At 39.4% G+C, this 25,050-nt stretch overlaps 1 protein-coding gene across 1 annotated transcript in view; it reads left to right on the forward strand.

Annotated features, from left to right (window-relative positions):
* Positions 1–25,050, forward strand: part of MCTP2 (multiple C2 and transmembrane domain containing 2) — a 179,711-nt gene that overhangs the window by 122,075 nt on the left and 32,586 nt on the right. The gene's annotated exons all lie outside the window — the stretch shown is intronic.

Raw genomic sequence — 25,050 nt, forward strand, 5'->3', positions numbered from 1 at the left:
CAGCACTGGCAGCCTCTGGAAGCTCTGTACATAAGGACTGGATGGACTGCACAGACTCTGAATAGGATTACACAGAGAAGAGAGTGGCAATCGGGGACCTAGCAGCCACTCTAGGTCCTGTCAGCTGGACTCGCAGCCCTGTGACCTACCTCTGACGTGTTGTGCTGCTGATGAATCACTGGAAGAATGAGGCTGTAGGGAACAATCGTTTATTGATGGGACCAGCTAAACAAAAAGGGTTTTTCCGTTCCATCTTTAATTTCAATGAGACTACATTTTACCGTAGTTTAGGAATGCTTGCGTGTCCTGTAAATTGAGGGTGTGCCTCTTGTGTCACTGTACACAAGCATTTCTGTGCTGACATTAATTGTCTCTTCAAAATGACTAATAACTATGTAAAAACAAAAGCTTTGGTCAGCAAGTGCTGGTGTGGTCTGGGAACTAACAGCCAAGTTCTCCACCTGTCTGGCCCACTCTTTTGCTGTGTTTTTTTTTTCCCTTTGTAATAAACACCTTGTTTTCAGTTTTCTCATCCACTCAAGCACAGAGAGGGTTCTCCAAAAATTTTTATTCTGCAGTGTGGCATTTTCTTCGTGCTCAAAATGTCTGGCATGCCACTAAAGGTTCCAGAATCATGTTGTGGTGGTCTGGAGGGGAGAAGGGGGGAGTTTTTGAGTTGAGTATTTATTAAACCAAACAACAGGTACATCTCCAAGTGTTTGCCTCCCCCCTTCTTTTAAAGTCCTGTGAATTACAAATTGCTTTAGGGTTCTTTCGGTGAAAACACTTCACAGTGTATTTGCACAGATGAGTAAAGCGAGCTGTCACTGTTTGAGAGAAGTGCAGAGTAAAAACAGAGAAGCCGTCTTGCAGGCAGGGTTGAGGAGAGAGAGGGATTATTTTTCTTTTTGTTTTTAACTTGTGTTGATAATGTATACAGTTGACTAATAGATCAAGAGCCTAAAAGGGTGAAGATTAGTGTTTTCCAGTCCATGCTCCAATTGAGATGCTAAGTAATATACCTTTCCCTGTGATGTATACAGATATATTGAAAGCAAAAGGGATGAAAGCTAATATTAACTGTCTCCTCATTTAGAACATGCAATTCTGGACAATCTGCCGCTCTTGTGCTTGAGCGTGCATGTGCGATACCTGTGGTTCTGTGGCCCACATCTGTGTGTATTCAGAAAGTGAAGGTAGAATGGAACTCTTAGTTGAAGCAGGTATATGTGAGCGCACTGGCGGAATTGTATGTTTGTACTACTGGAAATGGAAAAGAAGGTGAACATGCTGTCCTGGTGCCAAGGAGTGTTCCCTGTAAGCTGAGTGCTGGGGCTGCCACCCAGGAGAGAGGTACAAATGTCACCCAACTGATTAGGAGAGCATCTACAGATCGAACAGCTGGCAGCATGTGTTTCTACAGGTGGTGCACATCCATACATCTCTTGGGCAAATAAAATTTATTCTGAACATGGATCGAAAAAATTAATGGAAACATTGTTGCCAAGTGCCTGATTCAGCAAGTTACTAAAGCGCTTGCTTAAAATTAGGCATATGATTAAGCAGCTTGCTGAATATGAGCCAAGCACAAATTTGGAGATAGTAACAGAGAAGGAGCTGTGTTAGTCTATACACTATCAAAACAAAAAGCAGTCAAGTAGCACTTTAAAGACTAACAAAATAATTTATTAGGTGAGCTTTCGTGGGACAGACCCACTTCTTCAGACCATAGCCAGACCAGAACAGCTGGTTCTGGTATGTTCTGGTATGGTTATGGTCTGAAGAAGTGGGTCTGTCCCACAAACGCTCACCTAATAAATTATTTTGTTAGTCTTTAAAGTGCTACTTGATTGCTAAATTTGGAGATGTGTCTGTTTTGAAGCTTTGGAGAAATGTAACAATGTTTGCTAGTGAGGGAAACTGAAATATAAGGGAAAAAAGTACAAGTGTAAGAGGACTGAAAATAGGAAAGTATGTTTAACACTGAGGAGTTATAAGTGATGATCCAGCAGGCATCTAGAGGGCGAATTCCACTTTTCCTCTGTGTCATAGATGCTTTAGCAAGAGAACCAATGTCATCTGATATGTCATTTTGGGGGACAATGGGTAGGTGGGAAATGACGGTAAATGTTAAGACAACAGAATGTAACTTTTCCTTTGGCAACAAATTTTAAACCTAGCTAATTCAGCATTACGGTATTAATTCTGCCCTCTTTCAGGATGGGTAATTCTAGTGTCTTTGTTAATAGTTTTTAAAAAGTCTTTGCAATGGTCTGGGTGCAAAATGAAATCTGTATGTACTGTTCACACTAAACAGGTCAAATGTGACTACAAACAACACTCCTGACCTAGAAAGTTTTGTTTTTTCCTTCTAAACTTCAACAACCTTGGAAAAGCCAATGGAAACAGAGTTTAGGAGTACCTGCAGGGTGTTCTCATCTACTTACTTCAAATGAAAAGAACTAGACCAATAGGTAAACAGCTGTTCTCCCCAAAGCAACCCAGTTTCAGTCCATCCTGTCCCACTGCTCTTTTATATGTGACCACTCTGATGTTAAAAGCAGGAAAGGGCCCTAAGATCCCCAAGGTATCTCTCCCACTTTTCTTCTTGGCTCTATGGATAACTGGAAATATAGGAGGTAATGAACTTCATTCGACCACAGTTGCTGAGTGATGTACTGTAAAAGCATAAATTTAAGAAAAAAAACAAAAAACACTATTTGCACATGATTGTCAGGCTTTAAAATGTGACCATAAACACGGGAAACCTCCATGCCTTCCTGCTCTTGACTCTGTGCTGTTTTCACACCTTCATTACTGTGTACCATTAATATTTTTTCCAATGTCAACATTGCTGGAAGTTTGACAAGAATATTTACTACATGGGCTGGAGGCACATTAGAGGAAGAGAGAGACTGAACCATAGAGACTGCCTTGGCTTCTGCTTCAGTGGGTTTCTTTCTGCAACACTGTCTCCCACCCTTTTGGGGTATGCCAGACTGCCAACTTCGTTCCCTTAGGGAGTAACAGCAGCCTACCTTTCCTGCAGTTCTTCTCACTATTTAGAGCTCATGGGCTTTTTACAGGCCCCTTCTATTCCAGCCCAGCTTCACCTGCCTCTTTCTGGTCTGTCTCTCTCCCCTACTGCTGTTTAATTGGTCAATTAAGCTCACCTAGCCTAATTTACCTCTCAGGGGCCAGTATGAGGAATACCCCCCATCGTGCTATCTCTACAGTCATTTGCACTGACACTAGGATGAGTGCTGTTTGGGACTACATAGGCATTAACATGAAATCAGAATTTAGTCAGTTGAGTTTTGCTGTGAGAGGAAAGGTGAAGGTTCAATGACCAAATGAATTTCACCAAGGAAGATGGCACATAGGGCTAGTATAAGGTCTGTGTACCACTTCAGTGTTCAAAAGAGCATGTTAGTGGACAATAAGTTGTCTACATAGTGAATATCACAATCACTGCCATCCCAAAAATACATTGCTATATTGGGACATAGCTAATAATTTCTATACATTTGGACAAATTGTTGATCGTATTAGGGGCCATTTGACATGTATGTCTTTGCAGAAATTCTGAACAAGTCCTCCTATATCTTTCTCCCTTCCATAGCCAACATTTCCACAGATTTGAAGCTTAGGGGTTTGGGTGTGCTTGAACTCAAACTTTCACTTGAACTGGACTGTCCCTGTTGTGATATTTAGGGTGCTAGGTCAAGCCCCACTGCTGCAAGAGTATCTACATGCCCTGGAAGATTCACTCTCAGCTGCATGTGAACAGATCCATGAAGTTTAAGACCAGAAGGGACCACTGATCATCTAGTCTGACTTACTGTACTTCTCAGGCTATTAAATTCCATTATTTCAGCTACTTTATTAAGCCTACTTACTTGTCTTTAGCTAAAACCCATCTCCCAGAAAGACATCCATTCTTGACACGAAAGGCAGCAAGATTTCCCTTGGTGGTTAGTTCTCATTAATCTCCCTCACTGTTAAAAATGTATGTCTAATTTTTGACTTGAATGTGTCGATCTTCAAGTTCTAGCAATTGGTTCTTGTAGCAGCATCATCTATATAAATATAATATCCTTAATGTGGTACTGTTTCAGAAGTCAATTATTCATTTCTGTCTTCAGCCTGCCATTTTCTACAAGTGTTTTCTGCTTATGAGAAAATTTGTGCATTCAAACATGTCCACAACTTGCTGGTTTTTCCACTGTTGGACCTGTATATGGAAGTTCATAGCTTAGTTTTCTTAGATGCTGGTTTTTTATCTTGCTTAGTTCGTATTTAAAAAAAAGATTGTGGAAGTTAAACCCATAAGTTAATTGTGAAGTTAATTGCTATTGCTATATACTGTTCATTTTTAAAATATTTTAAAAGTTAATTATAATCACAGAATGATTTTTATAAATAATTATGCATCATTGCACATTGTGCTTATGATTTTATACAACATAATTACACATTCTATTGACAGTTTCCATGCATTAATAGTATGCCATTTAATGAAATTACAGTAATTGCATTAAGAAAACTATAATCTAGTGCAAATTAAAAGAATTTATTGCCTGCCTTTTACAATTGTCTTCCTTTTACATTTTTTTCATGAAAGTCATAGGAGATGTTTGACTAGAGGCAGGCGTAAGGTGCAGACCAAACCACCATAATATCTTAGGTAACTTCTGACTTCATTGCTAATTTCCTTCAGCTCCTCCCCGTCTTCCCCAACCCTCCATATTCAAATATGCCAGTACTCCTTAGACTTATGTAGGCATATCTCCAATTTCAGTCTTTGGCCTCTGCTAACCAGAGGTCTTGTTAGGGATGGGTAGACGATAGGAAGAGGGACAGGTTGGCCAGTGAATAGGCAGTATTAGTTTGTCATTATGTTGTGCTGGTTGTTCATAATTTTTGGCTGAGTTGCAGTATGGAAAGTGTGTGTGGTGGCAGTTTGTAGGTGTTAAATTTTGCACAGCTCCATGTGAGACATTTTCTGCAGATTATTTAGTAAATTAAATATCCACTACTCTTTTACATATTGCTGTAAATTACAGCTTTAAAATAATTATGGATTTAGTGCCGATGCAGCCACGATGAATATACCTCTATCCCAGGATCAAATGGAAGTAAGCTTGAGAGTCATCAAGTCCAGTCCCCTGCACTCCATGGCAGGACCAAGCACCATCTCAACCACTTCTGACAGATGTTTGTCTAACCTGCACTTAAAAATCTCCATTGGTGGAGAGTCCACTACTTCTCTAGGTAATTTATTCTGGTGATAAGGAAAAACTTCTTCTCAGGGTGGTTAATGTGCAATCTAAACCTCCCTTGTTTCAATTTAAGACCATTGCTTCTTATCCTATTCTCAGAGGTCAAGAAAAATAATTTTTCCTCCTCCTCCTTGTAACAGCCTTTTAGGTACTTGAAAACTGTTATCCTCTTTGACATTCCTCTGTTCTAGACAAAATAACCCAGTTCTTTCAATCGTCCCTGATAGTTCAAGTTTCTGTGATCATTGATAATTTTTGTTGCTCTTCTCTGGACTTTCTCCAGTTTGTCCACATCTTTCCTGAAATGTGGCGTCCGGATTTGGACACAATAGTCCAACTGAGGCTTAATCAGTGCAGGGTAGAGCTAGAGCAAAGAATTAGTTCTCATTTCTTACTTATGACACTCTGGCTGATGTATCCCAGAATGATGTTTGCTTTTATTTTATTTTTTTTGGCACAATAATGTCATGCTATTGGCTAGCTTGTGTTCCATCAGTGCCCCCAGATCCCCTTCTGCAGTACTCCTTCCTTGGCTGTCATTTCCTATTTTCTATACGCTTAACTCATAGTTCCTTCCTGAGTGGAGTACTTTGCCTTTGTTCTTATTGAATTTTATCCTATTTATTACAGACCATTTCTCCAGTTTGTCCAGATTATTTTGAATTATAGTACTATACTCCTAAACACTTGCAAGCCATCCCAGTTTAGATTCAACTGGAAACTTCACAAAGTGTAGTCTCTATGCCATTATCTAAATCAGGGATGAAAATCTTGAACAGAACCAAACCCAGAACTGATCCCTGAAGAACTTCACTCACTACGTCCTTCCAGCATGACTGTGAACGGTTGAGAAATAGGCTTTTGGAAGGGTTATACAGCTAGTTATGCACCCACTCTATAGCAGCTCCATCTAGATTGTATTTCCGTTGCTTGTTAACGCAAGACTTATCAAATGTCTTTCTAAAGTCTAAATATACCATTTCTCCCTGTTAAATAAAGCTACTAGGTTGATTTGACATGATTTGTTGTTGACAAATCCACATTGACTTGATTACCACCATATTATCTTCTTGGAAGTTTGCACATGGATTCCTTAGTTTTTTGCTCCATTATCTTTCCTGGAATAGATAGACATTAAGCTCTTTGGGCTGTCTTCATTTCTGTTTTTATAGATGGGCACTATATTTGTCCTTTTCCAGTCTTCTGGATTCTGTTCCATCTTCCATGACTTTTCAAAATGGAGCTAAGGCTCTGATATCTTCTCAGTCAGCTCCTTGAATTTTCTAGGATGTACTTCTTCATGTCCTGGTGACTTGAAGACTCTAACTTGTCTAAGTCATTTTTTAACTTGTTCTTTTCCTGTTTTAGCTTCTGAATCAATCACATTTTCACTGGCATTCGTTATGTTAGGTAACCAATCACCGCCAACTTTCTTGGTGAACACGTGTTGGATAAAACAAGTGAAGAAGTACTAGAAAGTTAGGTAACAGTTCTTCTGAGTTTAGTTCCCAGGTATGGGAGCTGATTTTGGTGTAGTGGTCGGAATAGAAACAACAAAAGGACCTTTTAGTAATTTTAAGGTGACTGAATCTGGGATCTTTAGATTTAAAAGCACCTGTGTCTATTGCTTGAATTGAGAGAAAATTTACATAGCCATGGAGGCAGCAGCAGACTCATATACTTCAATACGGGATGTGGTCATGATAGATCCATATTATATTAGCAAGTGTTAGACAAGCGTATAATTTGGTCCACTTAATTTGAAAGGGAGTATAGCAAAGTATAAGGTGAGACACTCGTTTCTGTTACTAGCTCTGCTTGCAGTGACCTGTGTAATTTCTTAGTTATCATATCTGTAACGTAGGTGGTGAATGTTAGGTGCATGCTCAAAAGTATTAGGAGGGTTTGGTTATGTAACAGTTGTGAAGTTTGCAAAGATATTAAGAACTATGAGTAGAAGTCCTGGGATTAGACTTCAGGAGCCCTCTGCTTTTAGTTCAATGTGTGTTACCTCAGTTTACAGGGCATTTAGGGGGATGGCATTTTTGCTCTCCTCCAAAGGTCTGGTATTTTACTGTTTTTGCAGTACTGTGTCTTATACAAGTTGAGTGGCACCAGCCAGGATTGGGGGCACCTGGCAAGGGAGAATGCGTGCATGTCACTGGGACCATACAGATGGAAAGAGAGAGTGACCGTTCTTAACCCATCAAGAACTGTGTGTGTGTCTAGATCTTGCTGTAAGCTGGAGTACAGAAAGTGTCCTTGCTCTTTGTCTGAGTCACTTTTACCTTCCTGCCTGAGCAACAGTGAAAGATGCTAAACCCCCAGCAAAAGGCTTTTGTGACTTATACGAGGTCACACCCTGAGTCACTGACAGAGTGAATAAAGCCCAGAGCTCCTGACTCTCAGGCCTCTGCTAGAACCATATGATTATCTTTCCTCTTGAGAGCTGAAAGGCTAATTTACGTAAATCACTGCTCAATTTAGCCTCACCCAAACTTTAAATGTTAAACATTGTCTTTTAACTATTGTTTACAATGTTGTGACACTTCCAAGTGGCTATTTCCCTATTAACTCTGTCCAGACATTTTTTGCAAGAGCTAGAAATAACATTTGTTTACTTTCCGTGTGTGTGTGTCTTATTGTCACCACTGTGATTGTCACTGCTCTGGGAATATTAACTGCAGCATCGGAACTCAGAGAGAGAACTCAGACTTTAACAGTAGCCTTTCATTCCTTCTTCCCAAAAAACTCCATAGTTGAAATCTCTACAGGAAGGTGTAGTCTCAACAAGTTTCTTCTGTTGTCTTATATGAGCTGTTCGCTCAACAAAACAGTTGCCTGCAGGTGTCCCGTTATGGTCATGTAACAGAGCTGCATGTACAAATGTGGGATTTCATGTGCAACAGTGGGAGCATAGTGTAAAGGAAGCATGATGAACACTTGGCTTTTTATAATGGAAAGAATAACCTTATGAGGGTATAATAGGGCAGGTCTACATTACCAGGACAGGTCATTCTAAGCTATACTATTTGAGTTACGTTAGTAGCGTAACTCAAATTGATGTAGCTTAGATCACCTTACTGGAGGTGCCATATTCTGGCAGGACTGACAGAAAAGAACTCTCCTGTTGACGTCCTTGTTCATCTCATTCTGCTGGGAGTTGAAAAGGGATTGATTGGTAGTTGATTTTGTAAGTCTTCATTAGACTCGCTAAATTGAATGCCAGTGGATTGATCACTGCATCATTGATCTACCCTGTATTGGAGACAAGCCCATGGTTTTAAATAAAGGATCTAAAAAGCCTGTCGAATCCAAACTCACCTCAGCCTACTGAAAGCATGGATGTGAGCTTTGCAGCTGAAGCCAATCTCTTTGAGGATATAACTCTAGCTTCTCTAAAACTGGATCAGGAACCCAAGCAGCACAGGAACTAGGCAGAAACTCTGAAATGAAGTAGAGAAGACGGTCTCTTTGCTAGTAACTCTGTTTTCCTTTTTGTAGCAAAGTTCCTTGTTCAGTGTGTGAAGAAAGAGAGCTTTTTTGATTCTTTGCTATTTCTATAGGTCTGTTTCTGATGTTTTAAGTTGTCTGAATTTCAATCCCGAGTGGCTTTGCAACCATTATTACCCCCTCTACTACTTCCACTAACAATAAAGGAGACGTCAGGTTTATGCAACCAAAGATTTAACAAATCCAACTGTCATTAACAATCTGCCTGTCCAAAACTGATTCTGTGATGGAGGCCTTTGTAAAGTGCCTTGAAGAAGGACAGCATAAAGCAAAACACCCTTATGAAATAAATCTATCCAGTATTGTTGGGGAGGATATTTGAGGGTTAATTCTCTACTCTTCTGTGTCTGCTTAACTGTATTGCACAGTGAATTGGACCCTTCATCTATAGCTGTGAATTTCCCTGCCCTTTAATGGTTCAGATCCTTAACATGATTCTAACCTATACTCGAGGCCACCGATGAGGGGGAAAAGGAGAGGACAGGGCAAAGGGGCCAGTTGCCCCAGGGACTAGCCTTTCAAAGGAGGCCAACACTCCAGCCACTCCTGACGCAACTTTGGCAGTGGGGGTGGGGGGACGGCGCAAAGGGTTGTCTCATTTATTTATTCTCATTTATGTGACTAACAGCAGCACTTCCTGCACAGCGCTTTCAAAACTTTTCATGCATCATATAGAAATTAATCCCTCACCCCTGGTGGCCTGGGAAGTCCTCAGCTGTTGCATTTGTCCTATACTTATGTTAAACTGATTTTAAATTACATCTGGGGCTGTTTTCTATTTGTAATCCAAAAGTTGCAGCCAGGGCCCCCAAGCCCAATTGTGCACACATTCATCCTAAGGCACAGCTCCCATGGACTGCAGCTCATCGGGAGCCACGCTTGCAGGCTTCCAAAGACAGAGATGAATTCATTGTTGTGGTACAAGGATAGATAACCCCTTAAAACAGATTCCCCTCCTTCCCACCTCCCCCCCACACTTACTGATCTGAATTAATAATGTGCAGTTTTCATCGGTTTGGCTGTCTGATAATGACACATAAAGTCAGCCCCAAATGTGCAAACATTTTGTCTAATGAAAAGGGTTCTTTGGAGCTTAAACTTGAACCAAACGTGTGTGACAACACTTCTAACTGGCTTTCTGCTTGAGTTGTGACCTGTTGGAGCACGCTGCTCAGCGCCTGCATTTCCAACTAATTTGATATTGCCTTTTTCTGCAGTTCAAGCTTTGTCATTTGTTTCTAAGCTGTCATTTTTATTAGTCTCCCTGGCTGATCTTTTTGGGCTCTCGTCAGGTGGTGTGTGTTCTCCATTGTCTGCCTGGTCTTGGCAAGCAGTGGATCCTTTTATTGCCATATGACGTGGGCGTGCTTGTAGCAGTAGCCTGTAATTATACCCACCACAGGTGACAGTTACAAGCAAGCTTTGGTAATAATTTTAGCTGCCTGATCTGATGTTTATGGAGAGGGAACTCTCTTTGTGGTGTGGTTAGAGTTTGCTATAGTCTGTTGTACTTTAGGCTAACTTTGATTTATGAAGCCTTTTTATTTCATCTTACGTCTTTGTTTTTTGAAGCTATGAATCTAATTTTAGAGGCGCTTATTACTGGTTTATAACAATCTCATACCATTTCTGTTTACTTAATATACACTGTGTTCAACCAAATAAAATTGTGTTCCAGTTTATTGCTGTATACTCCACACTACTGGATTTCTAGTAGTTCCTAGAACTTCAGAAAATATACTCTTTCTTGAGATTCCAGTAGTTGTTAAGGATGCTGGCTTAAATTCATTCTCCATGTGTGCAGGATCAGTTCCATAGCAGTCAGTACAGATGTAGGATCTACTCACACCAGAAATAGATTTAGCTCATTGTTCTTACTGTCATGGGTCATCCCGAATTCAATGGGTCACACACTCCCCTCATTCTTTATACGGACGTCCACTGATGACAACAGGAATTTCCTACAAAAATATAGGGGCAAATAGAGTGTAATGTGTTCTTTTGTCATGAAAGTGCAGTGAAACCAAATGTCTAGCATATATTTTGAATATCTGAGAAAACAATAATTATAATCTTTATCATCTGATCATTCCACAGACAGATAACAAAAATGAACTTGTAACCCATCAAATCAATTGATTTGGTGTGATTGGAAAATAACTTTCTATTTTGCAGTTTCAAGTTATAACATGCATACTCTCTTTTAGTTTTTACTTGTGGACTGCATCATAGAAAGTTAACAGTATTGAAGGAATGAAAGTTATTTTTATTTTCATGAAAATAAAACCTTTTATCGCCTTCCGTAAGTACATATACATTATAAAATTAACATTCAGTTAAAAATATTCCATGTTTTGAAAACCCCAGAGGTAATTTTCTTTTTCCAAGATCTGTTGGAATTTTTACTATTATTTTAACCCTGTCATCTATCAGAAAACTTCTCAAAGCAACAGTATGTGTATCTTTGGTATGCGAAGAGTATGGACTCACAGTGACCTTGATTGATTCTTGCATTAATCTAGACTTCCTGTAGCAGTTTTATTTTAGTGTCTTCATTTAAAAATGACACATTCTTTTGTTTTCACATGAATATAACCCAAACAAGAAAAAAAGCCTCTAAAAATAGGGTGTTCACTCTCTTTTGAACTTACATTAAAAAATATAGAACCAGATTCTCAAGTGGTGGAAATCAGCATAACTTCACTGGCTTTGGTGGGCCTATGCTGCTTTACACCAACTAAGAAATCTGCCCCTCTCTTTTACAGCAAATTCTTCATCTAGGATTTTTAACTGGTTTACAAAACTGGGGAAAAATCCTGTAGATGGCGATAGACTCTCATGAATGATCACACTCCTGTTTTAATGGTTTTTGTCAGATATTTTCTGTCAGTTTCATTTTTTTCCCTTTAGTTGAACCATGTTATCTTTAAATTCATGCACCCATTCAGTGCAAATCTAACCTTACTTGCAGAACCCTTGACAATTCTAAGAAATATTGTATTTCAAAGGCAATGCACAGTTGTAGTTTTTGTGGTGATGATAGCAATGGTGGTGCACCGGGAGAAGGGTACAGGAGGGACAGGGGTTGCGAGAGAAGACTGTTCTATTTTTCCGCTCTCCACACGATCTGAAATGAATGAGGTCTGGGAGTGGAACCCCTATTACAAATATTTTTTTTTAAACAAAAAATCTGTTTTCTCCCTTTCTAGTACAGCTTCTGTTTTAACCGTAATTTAAAATATGATGCATATAGCAGAGATTACATTCATCAACCAGAAGTTCAGAGTTGTTTGTACACAAGATGACTTAAGGATAATTGTAATAATAATAAATAAGTACCCTGAAAGCAAATCTTTAACATCAAATCAAAATGGATTTTTAGCTCAGTCTTGTCCCTGTGAGCCCCTTTGTTGGTGAAGGGGAATGTATTTTTGTCTGAGTGTGAAATGAAAAAAATGAAATTGTTTATTATGGTGAGCTGCAGTATCTGTATAGCAAAGATTGAAACCAGCCTCCCAGTATGACCCTCCACTTTTGACACCTTCTTCCTTATTTCACCAAAATCAAATGGATTAATCTGTATTTTTTTTCCTGGAACATTTTAGAATTGTGAGATGCTCATCATTTTAAATGTAATGTGTGATTTGAGGCATGTGATTTTAAATATATAGATCGTATGGTATTGTTTCTTCCCTCAAAATCTTTACTTTCTGATTTATTTTTGTCTCTTATGTTAGACTTTCTTATGCAAAGTCAAGGGATTCTCTGAGATTAGCACAGTGTATTTGTAGGAGACCACACTTAACAAAACAACCCCCAAAACAACATGCAAACTTAGTCTTCCCTACCAGTTTAAGTTCAGAACTCCCTGAATTGCTTTTCACAATAAGCTACTGCTTTTTTATTCTGTCAGGAAGTAAGTATATAATTTTGTCTGGAAGCCAATCATTAATTTTCTGTAGTTTTATTCTGTCACTGGTTGATTTTAAACCACTGTATTGTACTGTGACTGGGAGGAGTTTATTTATATCTACACACATTAGTAACTGCAAACTTTTTGGTTGTTTTTCATGCTTTTAAAGTTGAGATGCACAATCAACAAGTATTTTCAGTGTGTGTTTGGAACATAGCTACTTCACAAAAGCAGCTGCATGTAGATCTGTGGAAAAGCAAATAGAATCTTTCAAACTGTACCTAGATATCTGGCCCCTATTATCAGCTGGCTGCGTACATCAAATGGTTTCAAGCATATTAAAAATACCTGTTAGTCCTTTGCAGCTCTCATTATTCAAAGGTGGGTGGGAATATAGTTAGCTGCTCTCTAAAAGCTTACTTTTGTAATGTCCATATAAAGAATGTTTAGGGCTGGCCTCTGGCAGAAGAGGACGACATAGAAGGTCTAATCCCATTTTAAAAATGTGCTCAGCAAATTTTCTAAAAATGTTTAGATTATTAAATGGAGAAAATGTAACTTATACAATGAACTCAGCATTTCAACAGCATGTGTCCATCAAGAATTAAATTATGCCTCATTCTACCAGTTAGTACTTCTAGAAGTTTTGCTTTCTTATACAAATTTTGAAGGATTATATACAACTATCCATTTTGCTTTCCTTAATGAACTAAATTGGTTAAGTCCCTTTATAGGAGTTAAGCGCTGCATTTTTTCTAACTGATTATTTTTATGACTAAAATATTGTTAGGCTTTTTAAAAACAGGTTTGTATCCCCGAGCAGAGAAATACCCTATTGCAGCTTGAACCTCTCTAATCTAGAACTTTCCTGTCTGGCAACATCTGAAATCCAGAATGATTTTAGTTAGCCAGATGACCACTTATCATGGGTGTGGCTAAGCTTAACATGGTCCCATACAGTTTACAGCCACCAGTCCTAGCTCTGTTATTCAGCTGTAATTTACTCCTAAATGTTTTCTAGGTGCCCAGTAAGCAGTGGAAGTGTTGGTAATGTTGCTAGACAATATTGACCTCCTGTGGGCTGGGAAATTCTCTCATCCGACAATGGTCAGGTCCCTAAGGCTGTGTGTACACTTGCATTTCTCTTTTGAAAGAGGCATGCAAATGAGGGAAATTGAAAATGCAAATGAGGTGCAGATTTATATATCTGGCACCTCATTTGCATATTCCTCTTTCAAAATAGCTTCTTTCGAAAGAAGAAAACCAGTGTAAACACTGCTCTTTCAAAAGCAAACCCCATCTTCGAAAGAATTCTTCTTCCCGTTTTTTATAGCAAGAAGGATTCTTTCTCATGTGGGGTTTACTTCGGAAAGAGCAGTGTCCACATTGGTTTTCTTCTTTCGAAAGAAGATCATGCAAATGAGGTGCCAGATATGTAAATCTGCACCTCAATTTTGCATTTTCAATTTCCCTCATTTGCATGCCTCTTTCGAAAGAGGAATGCAAGTGTAGACACAGCCAAAGATACTGGATGAGAGAGATTCAACCTGTATTATTATTAGAGTGTTGTCATTTTGTAGTGCCATTGTCTGGTTGTTTTTGAGAAGTAATAATTTTGCAATCACATAGATTGCAATGGGTTCCCTGCTCTGTTTTTTAAGGGATAGTGGACCTTTTAATGCACAGTGAATAATGTCTTATACACTGATACCTATAGTAACACATACAGAGTGACTATGAGATCAAATGCTCTGGCTAAAAAGCCTGAGGGAAGCATTATGTGTCTGAGTTCTGATCTATTGTCTGGGAGGTCGGCGAGTGTTAATGCACTCTGCAAAGATTAGACTCCTTCTCTAATTGCTCCAACACTTCCTTAAAGGATTTAAGCAGTCAGGAAAGGTGATGCTCCTTGTCAATTTTTGTCTTCTGACGGCCGTTGAAGTTTATCTGTCTTTCTGCGGAGACCACTAGATCAAGTAAACCAGGCAGTGTCAAAAGCATAAACCCTGAATTAGGACTGAAAGCAATGAGTGACATTATTTACAGCTCATTTCTTTCACCTTTTGAATTCTTTACAGAGGGGTAGGGGATCTGTTTTACATTCCATTTGTATTGTTTAAATGTTGACTTGATGGAAGATGAACCCGATGAAAAGTTTAACTTCTTCACTTTCCTTAGAAGTAGTTGTTTACTTCTGAAGCAGGTCAGGTTTTGTTTTCTTTCCTTGACATAAGACTTATTGGGTAGATAATTCTATTCTCACTTGAAATTTACAATAACTTAATGTATTTATAAAATCTTAATTATTTTAACTGCTGTAATTTTAGAAGCCACTGTAATGCTGGTTTTGTAGCTCAGCTTCATAGATCCAGATCCTGAGCTAGTGCTGTGGGCTCAGAATATTAAATATTCATTCAAAAGTCTGGTAGTTTTGAGTAAACACTGATCATGAGGTTATCTTTCTTCATTCTCCTGGAGTCTCCTGGCAGGATCCAAATGTATATAGAGCTCCACTCAAAATCTCCAGCAGTTCTTATGCATCATCTCTTTCATAATAGTTAACATGCACACTTAACTCTTGGATCTGAATTCATCAGGTATATTCTGATCATTCTCTCATGGGCAGTTGCCTGTCGTTTCCCTGCATAGCATGTTCTCTCACACTGTTGCTGCATTACATGAAGTGTTTCATCTGTATATAAAAATTAAAAATTCAAACAAAAATCTGGCCCACATGAAGAACAGGCCCTTTGGGCATATGGTTCATTATGCATATTCGTTTAATTACTAAAACACTTGGGATGTCTCTACTGCCCTTGCTTTCAACTTGCAAAGTTGGATCTGTTCTGCTGCAGCATGGAATATGTTGAACAGGCGTGTGTCATAAAGGGCTTTGATTTTTTTTTTCCTGTTTAAAATATATAGGATGCATTGCTAGAATTTATTGAATATTGGTCCATTTCATTTCATGAAATCAGCTGCTACAATGTCATTTTTTCCTTATTACTCCCCACTCCTGCCAAAGGCTGGTTTTACAGTGGTTAGCTCATACCCATATGAGTATCTTAGTAATGTGAAACTCAGGCTTTAGGTTTCAGGCACATTCCCAGAAAGCACCTAAAGCTGCACGTTAAAGCTGTATAACTTTTATTAGCTAAGAAAGGATTGCGGTGATAGTGTGACTTTAATTGATTTTCAGGGCAAACAGGTGGTGGTGGTTTAGGCATCCCCATGTCTCCTGCCATTCCTAATTTGGAGCTGTGCATATAATAGCTTTATTAAAATAAACAATCTTCTGGTGTTGGTTTTTACCTGAACAGCTGCCTTAAATTGCAAAAGGGTCTTGCAACATTTTTTTTTTAAATTCTGTGCTTTGTAAAGCAAGATGCTGTAGGCCTGTCACTGAAGAGTCTTCATTGCCTAGTCCTGCTGCCAGTATTAGTTTTTTGTTGCTGCTGCTATTGGTAGTCTAAAATATGCAAGACTGAGATGAAGAAAGTTATCATATTTAGGACTGTAATTACAATATCTATCCCCATCGTTTTAGTACGTTCATTATGCACTGTAGCAATTTTAGAACTATGTTAGCTTATGAACATGGGGGGTGTGTGTGTGTGTGTGTGTGTGTGTGTTTTAATCACCACATTTGTTTTCCTGGAAATCTAACATACTTGTTGGAGGTGGTGGTGTGTGCATGTGTGTGTAGAGAGGATAGTTACTGGTTTTGCTGTCTTCCTGTCTGCTGAATCGTGTAGTCAGATTGACAAAGAGGAGTTCTGGATTCCTGAGCAATACAGTAGCTATAAACGAGACTAGGAAACTATTAATGTACATGCTGCTCTTTGTTTGAGAGTGTGTTTATCTTAACTTGGTGCTTTACATTTAGATACATTTTTTACCCCCACAGGACCAGCTTGTGTTGTGATTGGTACATGCTTAAGTATTTTATTTTATTTTTTGGGTCCCAGGTTAAAAAAAAAACACAAAGAGAACCATATGCTAATTTTATCCAACTGCTGATGGATTCCATTCCTGGTCTCAGATTCCAGAGAGTATTCAGCCTGGCAAACCATTTTCTACAAAGGGAAACTTCACTCTTAAGCGCTACAATGTACACGCAGTTATTTCACACTTATGTGGGTTTACTGCAACCCGAATTCTTTTCATGTCACAGATGAAGGCTGCCAGCGAAGCAGCCTAATGCACTGAACTGCAATACTCCTGCCACTGTACACTGAACTAATTCTAATTAAATACACTTGGCTTATTACAGAGAGCCCTTTTTTCTTTATTCCTATAGATCTAATCTGCACTATGAACATGAGGCAAGAAAGCCTTTTAAGTATATAGTTTAAGCCTCTTTTTTAGTAACAGTTGTAACCTGATGTAGATTTTACCAAAGGCAAAGTACACTTGCACTGAATATTTTCCCCACTTACTGTACAATTAAAACATCATCTGACTCTCACTGCTAATGTTTCCTATAATGTAAAACAATGTGTCTCCAAAATGAGCAGACATTTGTTGGTGCAGTTAATGGTGAATTTTTTCTTGACCTCTTTAAGTTGCTTGGTTTTACCAGGAACAAATAAAATGTTCTGTATTTTTTTTCTTTAGCTTCCCTTTAATCAGCACAGAGGTTTTGCGGATGCTTTTTGAAAAAAGTATTTACTGAAAAATCTGACTTTCAACTTGCACAATTACTGGTATCTTTGAAAACCAATAATGAGAAACTTTCTGTCTGATCCTAGCCATGAAACTGTGACCCTACTGCTGCTGCAGAAAAAGGAATCAGAGATCCAAAAATGGCATCTTTCATTTAGTTTGGGCAAGATAAAGGAATGAAGCTCTTTTTTAAAAATGAAATCTGGTTTAAGATACCTTTTCTCCCCATTCATTTTCCTGAGCTAGCTCGTTTTACCCATTGTAGGTAAGTATCAAACTGTCATAAATAATTCCTCAACTCCCTCTCTTTATTAAGGTTTACTGCATGAGGATCTTAGCTGTATTTTACTTGGCTCAGGAAATGTAAAATATAGTAGATAAAAACACAAGGGAAAAATTAGAACACTCAGCATTCTAACAAATGGCTGTTTCTACAGCGTTCACTACAACAACAACAACAACAAAAAAGAAAAAATGCAAAAAAAAAAAAAAAGATCTGAAGCCTTCTCACTCTAGAACTACTGTACGTGCATAAAGATTGGTCCCAAGGACCCTTCTTACGTTACCCACCCCTGGGCCAGGGGAGTGAGGAAGTGGTAGCCACAAAAAAACTATATAAAAGCATCAAACCAGAACTGTGGTAGGCTATTATGCTTCAGGGATTAAATGTACATATGTTAAATCAAACCTCGCTTTTTTTCAGTTGAAATATAGAATAAGCACCAATACTTAACTGCATCACCCTCAGATATTTGGAAAGCAGTACAAAGCACTGGGCAATAATCATGAGTGGTCTTTTCAAGTAGGGATTGGAGTATGAGACCTAGTAAAATGGTAATACTTAAAGGCTCTTGTTCTCTTGACTGGGCTGCTAAGTCCAAAGTGTGACCTGTGATCTGCAGCCTTCCAAAGAGGTGCCTGGTTACCTCAGCACAGGCATGTCTGCACAGCACAGAAAAAACAGTGACACCAAAACTCACAGCCTGGGTCAAATGAAGTGTGCTGTGGATCTAAGACCCTCCCCCTCACCAGGTTTCAGAACACGGGCTCCTGCCTGAGCAGAAACATCCATACTGCTTTAAAAAAAATGCAGCCTGTGCACTGTGAACCCAAGTGTTTTGTCAATACCTGGCTTCAAAATAAAACCCCATTATTGGATTCTTTGATTTCTAATTCTAATTTCATGCACTGGTGTAATTCTACTGAAGCTGATGGCTGTTCCCTGAAGTGGGAACAGTCTCTTACAGGACACACTGCCATAATAGCAGGAGCAACTAAAATGTACTATATCATGGGTGAGATAGGCTGGGCAAATAAAAAAAAAAGGCAGCAATTTTCAGGAAAATGCTCTAAAACTTTTAACACTTAAATTTAAGCAAGGGTTAGAAAAAGATTTGATGTCCATTATGAAAGAAGTTAAAGTGGTTTTTACAGGCTTTAAGCAAACTTTGTGTTATTCTTTACGTGGTAAAAATTGAACTCTTTTAAATATTTTTAGAAAAGGTTGGTTAAGTAGCATAGCATGTTTATCACTTTCTTATGGGATTTGTAGGATGAAAGGGTTTTGTGGGTGAGAAGAGGATAAAAGTGCACGAAACAATGTGGAAGTGGGTATTGCGGGACAAAATGTGAGTGGGATTTAAAAAATAGTCCCACGTATGGCTCTCGTTGATGGTAGTACTGTACAATCACCTTGAGATCAGAATCTGGAAATTGTACAGTAGATCACAAATCATTTTAACATTGCATATTCCACCTTTGGTGTTGACATTTGGAAGAACCTTGCCCAGGACCATCTCCAGTGGAGAGTAGTAGTCCAGGAGGGGGTGGCTCAGTTTGAGTTATCCTGCTACGGCGCAGACAACGGGAGAGGGAGAAGGAGAAAAGAGTGGCAAAAATTGACCCACATGCCTCCAATAGAAGGGTGACATGAAGATGTCCTACTTGTTATCGAGAGACCGCCAGAGAGTGACCTGCACTGCCTGAATAGGCAATAGTGAATAATTTTGGTGTCACATAAGAAGAGCAGAGAACGAACTGCAGCAATGTCAACTTTTGTGTGTTTTTTTTTTTATTTGGGGGAGAGCCTCACAGTATCTGTTGTTTTTCTGAAAGCCCCAGTTTTTCGGAAACCTGTGATTATACCAGCTGCAGCGTAGTTTTAAAATGCAAAATAATTTTGTGCTCCTCACAGCAGCAGAGAAAAATGACCTCCCCTCCCAAAGGTTTTTGTTTTTGTTTTTGTTTTTTAAATCAGAAGGCAAATAAAAAGGGCCCAGCATTTATTGGTTTAAACAGAAGGAGAATTTTCACATAATTTTGTTTTTTGGGGAGAATGGACTGGCTAATGTTTTGTAATGCATTGGGTTGGCAACACTGAAATTGTAACTGATAGAAGCACAATTCCTATCATGCTTCTTCCATGCTCTAGGGAGGAAGTAGATTCCTTCACCCTTTTCACTGAGCAGCCTTTTCCCTATGCCTCAGTGCACATGGCTAGCTACTCTGGTTGGTTCATAGAGTGGATGAAGCTAAGTCTGAGCCTTTTCGTGCCCCTTAATCTTCTCTCTGACCGCTTTCTCACAGCAGAGGGCTGTTGGGTGAACAGCCCCTCCTTGCCCTGCTGCAGCTAGAGTAGGTGCACTGGAGCTGAGGTGATGGTGCCTTGGTGAGACATACCCTGTTCCATGTGTGCTTGAGCTAGTGTGCTAAAAATAGAGTGGCTACAGTGCTGTGAATGGCTGCCTGAGTACTTCCCTATCCGAGATGTAGGCATGGACCTAGTGAGCTCACCTTTCATGCCGGTCGCCTGCTGTCACTTCACTTTTATTTTTTAACTCTAGCTGGTGGTGTGCTTCCTCAAACTGAAAACCACCTCTCCAGCTTGAAGCATAGACATCCCCTGTTTAGGGCAAAGCACAAGAGGGAGGGGCAGGGCTTTAACCCTTTTACTACATCACAGCTGGGATGATGCAATCCCTTTGTAGCAACAATCTGGACCTTTTCCTTTTTGCTCTTTGGTCTTCTGTAACCAATACCTTTCTGAGGTTGTATTTTGTTGATGTAGTAAAGAGCCGTTTTATTGAACATACATTAGTTTCTAATCCCTGGTTCTCTGCAGTGACCTGCATCGATTGTATAGAGGCTGTTCTTTTTTGGGCATGGTTTCTTTTGCTTGGAAGCCGGTCCTGTTTGTGATGAAGAGTTTGCAGGGAGCTAGTGAGATTTCTTGGCCAGAGGTATGCCCTTAAAATCAAGAACTTGTTATGCTGATAAGATGCACAGAGCAGTGTAGTGATAACAGGTGACATGGCATAAATATTTCAAGATCCGCTTTTTCTTAAGGTCATTTTGATTTCGGTGATCTAAGCTCACTAGGACATGTACTTTGTAATACTATTAAGACTCTCCACATTCTTTTGCTGCGGAAAAGCAAATTAGATCTAGAGCCAATACTTTCTTTTTTTTTTCCCATCAGCAGCTGTTTATTTAAATGTTATTTCTCCTTCTGCCACATGTTTTATGTCTCTTGTTATTTCATTACAAAGACACTAATAGTCTTGCTGATCAGCCATTTCTGCCCTTGCAGTATGGACCTGCCCTATTAGCGTATCTGGTATACTTTCTCTGAGCATGTGGCCTGAAGAGGAAGAGTTGGAGAACCAGTGCAATGGGCTCATATGCACGGCTGCATCACTGGAGGCTAGAAGGCGGGGAGAAGCTAGGGGGATGCACCAGCTTTTTCTTCTCTTGCATGACAAAGAGGCTGTTTTGACTGGATGAATTGCCCAGTCCATATGATCCAGTAGCTCAGATGTTAAGCTGGGGTCAGGATTTGGACTTGGTTATTGGGATGATGTGTGTAAACCTGAAACGAGTCAGGAAAGGCTCAGTGGACTGTTGAGTACCTAATCATGCCCCCCCCCCCACACACCTTGAGACATCTCAAACATGTGCCATTCTTTGAGGGAGGTGCGAAAAAGGGAGAGCACACCTCAGGTGCTGGCTGACTGGGAGAGTGAGCACACTGTGGGAGAGAAGCCTGGCTGGGGTTGGGAACTGAGGTGGCCCTGAGGCAAGGGAAGAGTCTGGGGGTTCCTCAGAAACGCTGGAACTTCTAGGCAACCTAACCAGGCAGCTAAGTCCCCTCAAGGTATTGGAGGCTTGTGCAGAGGTGGGAGGACAGAAGAAAGCCCCAAAAGAAAAAAAAGACAGCTCCCGCATTCCGCACCATAGGAGGGCGGGTGCATTGCAAGGCTGTGTTGCCACAATTATATACATAAGAGGCTGTCACAGTCAGATGTGTGTAGTAGCAGAGTATTTCTGGATAATGTGACATTTCCACATTTTGCAAGACCTTGCTGCTAAAGCTGTTTGCTCTTTCATGTTGCTATTTTGTGTATTTTCCTTTTTAATTAAAGGAATAAGTCTCTGCCACAAATAATACTTGTCAGTAGGCCAATTTTTCCCCTTTAATTCAGCTTTACTTTTTGAGTGCAGTACCGTATCATATTGACTAAAATCCATTCGTTTGTTTGGGGTAGGAAGAGATTAAAAGTATTGTAATTTTGTCCATCACTGAGCATTCAACTGTGACACCTCCCACCCTTTGATGCCATTATTGTGGATAAGGACTTGGATACATTAGTTAGCTGTTAGGTAGATTAGAATTGGGGAGCTTTTCTTCCCAATGGCCATGCTCAATGTATTTGTCCACATTTGTGTTTCCGGTCAAAATTAGAGTTCAGGTTTCAGGCTAAAATTAAAATCTTGGAGACACAAGTGCAGAGTAGTTCATGTTTTTTCCCCAGTTGGGCCCATGTTCATGAATTTAAGTGAACTTTTTGACAAAACTGGTTTTAAAGTTGAGGTCAATCAAATGTTGAGAGGTGCAAGGGGTTGGTAGTTGAGTTTTGTGGTTGGGGTTGCGTGTTTTGCAAACATTTTTCACAGTTCCACTGTGGGGATTTGCTTAAGTCTTGGTCTGAGAATGGTTAGCCTGACAAATTGCTGTTTTGATGAAGGTTCTTTACTCACATTTCAGGTTCTTTCCCTTTTTATTCTTTCCATCCCATTAAATTTGTTGCAAAAATAGAGGGTGACAGTGTTAATGGTTGATAATGAAAGGAGTTAGGTATGTTGATAATATGAAAGAAGCACTATGGCAGGGGGTAAACTTATGTTAGAGCAGAGTGTTTTGGGTAAGGACACCTGGATTCTTTTTCTTATTATGCCACTGACTCACTGTGATCTTGCACAATTTTTTAACCTATTTGTGCCTCAGTTTCACAAAGGATAAAGCAAGAATGATAATCTCTGACATACAGTGTTTGAATGGAATTTTTTGTATATCTGTGGCTGAATGATGCTATGAAAATGTAAGGCACACTGACTACTTTGTACTTTTCCGATCACTTTCATGTCCCAAGAATTACAAAACACTTTTTTATCTTCACCTTGTCAAAAAGGCATACTGGGCCAAAATGAAGTTTTTGTTAATTAGAGATGAATATTCATAATTGCCAGACTGAGCAACTAAAGTGACACTGGCAACACCTCCTCCCTTTTGAAAATAGGATTCTAAATCCAACCCCCCTCCCAAAAAATGATTCTACCTCATGAGTGTGTAGTTGCTGGTGATAAATATTTATGGGCATAGTTCAGGAGACACTCATCTAAAATCTGTTTTTAATAGTCAGATTCTAAATTGGAACCAGAGGATCCGAAAAGCCAGATTCATAATGTGTTTCTAAGAGTTTATTTGTACTTTCAGCTCAGACTGCCTTCTCTCATCTTTTTCACCGCTGTCGAAAGGGCCACTCACATGGTTGTTCAAACTCCATGCTGCTTGACAGGAACAGTTGGACTTCTCTTCAGTGATTTTTCAGATGAAATGGCTTCCAAGTCTCCAGAGCTTTAACTTGTAGTTATTAGCTCCTTTGAAATAGCAACACATTAATCAGCGGAAATCAAGCAAACTTGTCTCCAAAGCTACGATGCTGGTGTTCTGTTCTAGACAGGACTCCAATCTGAATCATAACTCCAAAAGTTCCATCTTCTGTTGAAAGGTCTGTCTGTCTGATTTCTATTTTTATTTTAAACTTTTGGTGGTGGCTCTTGGTGATTCTTATAATTCTTTGCTTTATTGGTTATTGGAGTGCCCAATTCAGCTGTTTCACAAAAATTCTTTGACTTTTTCCTTTTTTTTTTCCTGCAGTTGACTTCTGATCTTGCTTTCTAACTTTTCCCATCCAAAATATGCACTTTACCAACAAAGATGGTGACAGAGTTAATAGTTGATAATGATAATGAAAGAAAATGGGCATATAGATAATATGAAACACTGTGGAAAGCATAAATTAGAATAGAGTATTTTGGGTAAGGAATCCTGGATTCTTTTTCCTGTTATGTCACTGACTCACTGTGATAAATCCTTCAATCTATTTGTGCCTCAGCTTCCCCAAGTATAACATGAGGATGATATCTGACTTAGAATGTATTTGAATGAAATTCCTTTTATATCTTTCAATGAATGATGTTATGGGAATATTTATAAGGCATTTTTCACATGAAAATATACTAATGGGCTTTACTAACTCTACTGTGTGTTCTAAGTAATCACTTGGTATATCTCTGAGACCGAATAATTTCTGATGTGTTTATATGTCAATAAATTTGCCTTTGTCAGCATAGTACGCAGTAGTGATTAAACTTCTCTGAATTTGAGCAATAGCAGTAACCCAGGTCTTTCAAAGCATGCTAAGCAGTTCTACTGATGTGCAGGTACCTCTCGGTTGGAACTTGGCAGCTGACTATTGGAACATAAATAGCAATAGAACAGAACTTTCAGAAAGAAGTTGATAAAATACCTTGTCCAGTGGCAACTATGAGATTATTTTGTAAATAAGTTTAATGTTACTACTGAAAATACAATTTGGCCAGGACCTAAACCTCACAAACTTACTTGTACAATAACTGATATGGAATTTTTAATGACCATACATGAACGGGATCTCAGTGTTATATGTTATCTAACAGACAGAGGGTTTGAAAGTTGATATTAGAATTATAATTGGGGACTTCTCTTGGATCATGTAGCGTAGATACTATGGTGACAGCTGCACTAAAATATATACATAGTACCCCTTGACTTCAGTGGCACTCAGATTACTGAAAACTGAAATCCCCCTTACTGTATCTCAGAAACATTAAAGGTGCGTCTACACTAGCCAGCTACTTCAAAGTAGCTGGCACAACGTAGAAATAGCACGGGTCGTGTCTACACGTGCTGTGCGCTATTTTGATGTTGAAATCGACGTTAGGCGGCGAGACGTAGAAATTGCTATTCCTATCCAAAGATCGGAATAGCGCCCTACTTCGACATTTGAAGTAGGGCGTGTGTAGACAATCCACATCCTGCTATGTCGAAATGGCGGGGTCCTCCATGGCAGCCATCAAATGAGGGGTTGAGAGATGCTCTGTCCAGCCCCTGCAGGGCTCTGTGGTCACCATGTGCAGCAGCCCTTAGCCCAGGGTTTCTGGCTGCTGCAGTTGGGGGTCTATGCTGTGTTCACGGAGCCTGCAACTTGTTGTTGCCTCTGCAGACCTCGTGCTGTGCAAGCTGTGTGTGTCTGGGAGGGGCCCTTTAAGGAAGTGGCTTGCTGTTGCCTCAGAAGT

Source organism: Carettochelys insculpta, chromosome 12 (assembly GCF_033958435.1).
Source record: "Carettochelys insculpta isolate YL-2023 chromosome 12, ASM3395843v1, whole genome shotgun sequence".
Taxonomy (NCBI): Eukaryota; Metazoa; Chordata; order Testudines; family Carettochelyidae; genus Carettochelys; species Carettochelys insculpta.